This window comes from Mauremys reevesii, linkage group 1 (genome assembly GCF_016161935.1).
Source record: "Mauremys reevesii isolate NIE-2019 linkage group 1, ASM1616193v1, whole genome shotgun sequence".
In the NCBI taxonomy this organism is placed as follows: Eukaryota; Metazoa; Chordata; order Testudines; family Geoemydidae; genus Mauremys; species Mauremys reevesii.
In genome coordinates, this window is record NC_052623.1 from 279,479,323 (window position 1) to 279,485,717 (window position 6,395).

General features: G+C 42.3%; 1 long non-coding RNA gene across 1 annotated transcript; it reads right to left on the reverse strand.

Moving 5' to 3' along the window:
• Positions 1-450: 450 nt before the first annotated feature.
• Positions 451-5,889, reverse strand: LOC120395770. Its single transcript, XR_005592782.1, has 3 exons — positions 5,534-5,889; positions 1,208-1,328; positions 451-737 (listed from the first exon to the last, which is right to left on the reverse strand). It is a non-coding gene; the product is annotated as an uncharacterized LOC120395770 (long non-coding RNA).
• Positions 5,890-6,395: the final 506 nt, after the last annotated feature.

Here is a 6,395-nt window from a genome sequence, read left to right on the forward strand (position 1 = left end):
GTTAATACTGAGTCCTGTCAGAGGCACCTTCACTGAATTCAACCAGGATGACAGAATGGTTGACAAACCTCATTGATTTTACCGATTTTAAAACAGTTTAAAATGGAAGTCTAAATAGGTCTTGTCTCTTTTTTAAAGTTTTATTTTTGGAGGATTTGCACAAACTCCTCTGCACTGAGCTCTCCTGTCCCAGTTGCATGTTCAGATCTGTGCAGATGGACCCATTTAATTTAACAAGACTGGGCATGGCATAAAGGTCTGTCTGTGTGGCTCAGCTTACACAACTGAGGCAGCAGCAGTCAAATCTCCCATTCCTACACAGGTGTAATGCCCGCTCCCCTCCTTTGGCAATAATGATATGTATGTACACATACCATGACAGCCTCCACTGTAGCTATGCTGACCTTCTTAACAGTGCTGGAACTAAGCAGGACCTTTGAGCAGGGAGGCCAAAGTCACAACAGTTTTATTTTCAAACTTCTAGCAAGATTTTAGCCGAGTAAAAACAAACCATAAAAAGAAAGTTGACTTTGTTCCCTAGGCATTCCTACTTTCAGAATGACACATTTTACACCAACGCGGAAGTAAACTGCAATTGGGCATCTGTAAGAGAACAAAAGAAAATGGCCGCTCTAACTGAAGCTGGTCTTTCTAACGCCGCCTTGTTCCTGAGGATGGGGTTCTTCTCCTCTCCCTCGGGGCACTTGAAGGCAACTGGGAATCTGGCCGATTTATTTCTGTGTTAAGAAACAATGCAATGTTAGTGAACAAATGTTTTGTGTTGTTACCGTGACAATACACTTTCATGATCTCCAAATTCGCTCTAAAGGGCTAAAAATGTGTAAACTCGTATTTGCTTGTGACTTCCATTAGAACTGTTCCATTTCATCAGTTAAATTGAGGAATTCCAAGAAGCTTCTGCTTCAGTGTAACTGAATATTTCCAGATATTTTTTTCACTCAACATACTGCTGGTAGCAGAGAGGGTCTAGGACTCTGGGAGTAAAGGCACAACCCTGATAGTTATAGGTGCACAAAATTACCAAAGAAAGATCCACCAGCTAAAATACTTGAAGTTTCCAGTAAGTAAGAAAGTTCAATCCACTGTCACCTCTTCATGACTACAGTAACTTAAGTATCACCATTAAATATCTCAGTCCATGCCCAAGTATTATTATACAAGAGTTTTAAAATGGGTTGCTTGCTACCTGGAATCTCATGTGGCCAAAACTCATTGCAGTGGGGACAGTGTGGTTCCGTTTGAGCTTTGAAATATTTTCCAGCACAAGGCAAGTACATTCCAATTCCACAGGTTTCACATACTTGACTCTGAAATGAGAAATGTTACTGTTAATAGAAAGCATTTCTGGTCTCCCTCTCAGTGCTACAAAGCATGTCATCTTTGGAAAAAGTCTGCCTTACTGACCCAAAGTAAGAGCATTACCTTGAGAGAATTTTACTACATTGCCAGCTGGAGGATCCTTGTAAACAGAGGCTGGTATAGGTTACAGGGAAATACGTACTTGGGAGCTGGGAAATGGGCATTTGTTGGGGTGACGGAAAGAATCATAGCAAGAAGGCTTGGAAGCCACAGGTGGGTGGGAAAAGGAGTGTCAGAACAGCGTGCCTGTTGGGGAAACCTTGGAAAAGAAGTAGCTGCAGGAGGCAGGGAATGAGTAATGGGGAATCGGCAGCTGAGAAGAGGAGCTCTAGTCCCCCTGATAAGAGGCTGGAACAAGATTGGGCGCTTATGGGGGTGTCACTGCCCAGCTCCTCAATGCAGCTTATTCTAGAGCTCTTGACGCAAGCAATTCCAGAGCGTCCACCACCAAGAGTGAAGATGGATGCATGTGCCAAACAGGGAAATCACCATGTGCTGAGCCCAGTGGTTTAGAATAGCTAACAACAGTTATGCCCATGTAAAAATGGGAAAGATTCATCCCCAGCTCAGCTGACTGGGACAGGAGTCAACATGATGGATGCAGGGTTCTCACTGGATGAGCTCGCTTTCTCCAAGTTCATATAGTGTTTTTTCAGTGACAGAAAGCAGCAACAGAATAGGTCAGAATAGGTATTTTGTGTACTGGGGACACCATTGCCAGGTTACAACAGCAGTCTGAACATAGAACAAATGCTCAGAAAGAAAAATATCACATATGTGAAATTTATGTGGGGGAAGGGATAGCTCAGTGGTTTGAGCATTGACCTGCTAAACCCAGGGTTGTGAGTTCAATCCTTGAGGGGGCCATTTAAGGATCTGGGGCAAAAAATTGGTTCTGCTAGTGAAGGCAGGGGGCTGGACTCAATGACCTTTCAAGGTCCCTTCCAGTTCTAGGAGATTGGTATTGGTATACAGCACTGTATATGCCTTGCAAGTGTGGACAGTGAGTGAGTTGCAGCACTGTAAAGCCACCACCAGTGCTGCAACTCTCCAGTGTAGCCAAGCCCTTAGGTGAATACAAACTCAAACTCCCATCACTTTTACTTAGGCATATTTGAACATTTTCCCAGGCTGACCTGAAATAATCAGTTTAATTCACTGATCACAGTTAATCTTTCTGTTCCTTTAATAAATTATTTAGTTGTAAACATGAAACATGTTTTGATAAGAGAAATGTATGTATCCAAAACATGTAAAGTTGTTTTGTTTAATAAACAAATTTAACATGCTGTTTTGTGCATTTATAAAGCACTAAGGGCCAAATCCTGAACTCTTTACTCAGAGGAAAATTCCCAATGAAGTCAATGAACCAACTTCATCTGTAATTACACCTTGAGCAGTTTCAGTTACTTCAGTGGGATTACATGAGAACAGAATCTTACCCAATGTGAGTTTTGCCTGAATAAGAACTGCATAAGGACTTCAGGCCTTGGCTGTTTGTGGATGAGTTAAAACAAAGTTTGACCCCTTTTTACATAATTTCTTTAATCTGAGACAGAACACAGCCTCTGTTAACATATTACTCACTATTCTCTCTCTCCACTGACTCAGCTGCCGCCTTTTCTCTCTTCTTCTCTCTCATTTGCATGACAAATTTAGGACTCTATGTAGAGATCTGGCAAAAGGGAAGCCACTGTAGTTAATTTTATTTTTTTCTTAATGTTGTCTATTTTGAATTTAGCTTAAACTTGGTACTCTTCCTACATTAAAAAAACTTTTTGGGATTTATGTACACTTATTTTGACATGGATGATAATTTATACTGCTCTATTGCTGGCTAAACAGCCTGTGCTGTTGTATAGTGGTAACAGGCAGAGTTAACATTACTATGCATTTTGTTCTCAGTGCCACATCTGAAAACAGGGCAATAACTGTTTTTCACCTAATATATTACAAGTCAATTTTCTACTACATCTACACATGGATTAAATGCAACAGGAAAACCAAGAGGCTATATTGAAAGACTCCTTCTTTACAGAGTAAGTGCACCTTAATACTTTGAATATTATTCACATGGATTCTGCAATGTTGGATTTTAATTCTACTGTGATGTTTTGTTTGGCTTTTGTTTTTTTGTTTTTACTGTTTTGTTGTTGTTGGTTTTTGGTGGTCGATCTAAGAATTATTGGGCATTCTGCACCCTTTTCTGCTTGTCTTGCCTTATACGATGGGGAGAGTCCAGATACACGAATAGGCTGCTCTGTGGCCTACAAGAGGAAATTCAAGTGAGTGCCACAAGAAGCTGAACTGTTACACCACAAATAATACAACAGCTTGAAAAAATCCAGTACCTGAAGTGAAGGGAATGACAAAGTCTAATATTTTTGTACAGCAGAATCCTGACAGCTACCAACCCTTTTGTGCATTGTTAAAAAAAAAAGGATGTTCAGTTTGCCTCCATTCTAAATAATACAAACTATTGTAGATGACTGACCAAAGAAATCATGAACATGCACCCAGTGCATGATGTTTTCAATCACATAATTTTTTTTTGCACCAAAGGTGACTTGTTATTGAAAGCTTTTGTGATACAGTGGTAAGGAGAAAGAGAAGCAACTCAGAATTGCATATAAAAAGTAACAGAAATATATTGCTGTTCCACATATCTATGTGTTCATATTCTGTGTCACAAACTGTGACACCAAGTAAGAATGGTTTGTAGCAAAAACAAGCACGTGAGACAGGAAACTCAGGTTTTGTTCCCTCTTTGTCGCCAACTTCTTGTGTCTCTATCAGCCCATGAAGGGGTGTACTTGCCCTATCAGCCAACAAGTTGAATTAGGCCAGGTGGGCCCAATCAGTCAATTAAGCTGCAAACAGGGGAGATTTAGGCTTTGTGGGGGCACTAATTAGAAGGGAGATCACCTGTAAGGGAACAAGCGGGAATTCTATAAAGCCAGGAGGCTGGCAACATGAAATCTACAGACTCACCCCCTGAGATAAGAGAGAAGGAAAGGGGAATAGGAGCCTGTGAGGAAGGGTTTACCCAGTAGGCCTAGGACAGAGGGTGCTGACTAGGAAGGCTGGTGAGGGCATAGGTGTTGGATCTAGGAGTCCTGGGTGTGTGGCCGCATCCCCGGCTTGACGTAGTTACCATCATATTATACAAGGTTTACAGTTTGGTTCAATGGCTCTCAGCACCTCCATTGTATAAATTGTTCCAGCACCCCTGGGTGAAGGAGAAACTTAAAGAAGCACAGTAGGCAGTAGTCCAGGGAAGAGAGCAGTAAGATTGGTGAAGACCCAGAATTTTAACTGCTCACTGGGGGGCCCTGGACTGGACCCCAGAGTAGAGAGTGTGCCTGGGTTCCCCTGTACCATCCACTGCAGAGTGGTATTGCTTCGGACAGTGAATGGCAAGACCGCAGGAGTAACATAGTCAGGGTAGCAGGCATGAGGGCTGCCTGATGCTGCTTGTGCAGAGAGACTTTGAAAGACACCCCTTACACACACACACACACACACGGAAATCAGAGTGTAACATGGCCGGAGGGCTGAGTCACAAAGCAGCCGTACTGCGACTCTGTAAGCAGGAGGAAAACCGCAACAGTGGAAGGCTAGAAAGGCGGTATTGTAGAGGGAGGAGCTAATTGCCAGAAGGGGGTGCCACCCAGTGGTGGGTAGAATACATTGTTGTACTACCTCATTTGTAAATGGAGTTTGGCAATATTCCCTTGCCTTGCAGGGATGCTGTAGCTGTTATCTCAAAGGGGAGCCAAGATAACTCTAATTGTGTAATGGGTGTAGGTAACAGAATATAAACAAGCCCCTTTTTCTCAGAAGAGCAGACCCACCCTCTGCTGTATCTGTCAGCGGTGGACTGGTGCAGAGCTCCTTCCCTCTTCCCTATGTGGTGCACAAATAATAAAGACTGAGCAGAAATAAGGGTTAAACAACAGGTAAGTGTATTAAGGGATAAATTATAGATAAGGGAAGGGATAAATGTAACGAGCAATAACTATATAAACAACACAAACCCAGTGACACAGCAGCTCTTCCTGTGAGCATAAAGCTCAGGCCCAAAAATACAGAACCCACCCTGGCAATTGAAAATGTAACCCCAACTAAGAAAACCCTAATTATTATGTCTCACTATATTCCCATCACTTCCGTGGCGGCGGTGAAGTCCAGAACCTCCACTCCAGGGGCATCTGGAACCCGTAGAGGAGGAGCACTGGAGAGTCCCTCGATGGCAGTTGGGATGGAAGAAACGGACCGAGGACCCTCTGGTTGTTGACGTTCCCAGCAGCAGGTAAGGTGGAATGCGTCTTCTTTCCTCTCACTTCGGGAGTGAATGGTATTCTTCGATGGTGCACTAGTGCCACGAAGACCCGAGCTGCCCATGCACAGTCACTAAGATGGACTGCACCACCAGTCTGTGATTACAGTTCTTTTGTACAGTTTGTGGCGGGAAAACATGGTATGATCCTGGGAAAGGCGGGAAACAGTCTGAGGTGGTAGAATCTTGGGGATAGCCCAGTGGCAGGAAAAAACAGTTAAATCCAGTTACATCCAGGCTAAGCTGACAGAGCATAGAGGGGTCACAAGATGGAGTCACAAGATGACAGCTTAGACTCCTCTTGGATTGCTGCAATATCCTTAAAAACTGATTATTGGGTCTAATACATACATGTAACTTAACAAACCATGAATAATATAACATTTCATACCCAACATAGCTATTGTAAAGAATTTTGAAAACCTCAGATGCAAGACACTATATAAGTCCAAAATATTACAAGAATAGTACAGCACATTTCCAATATTGATTTTATAACATGACATAAGGAAAAATAATGAAAAACCCTAACTTACCTTAAAAATCAGTTTAATCTAACCTAGATCTGCCAACAGTAAATTGCTATAATTGTAATTGTATGGTGTCACTAAAAGGAAGAGTTAAGGTTATTTGGGAGCTTTACTTACACATTTCCATACCTTAAACATGTTTGGAT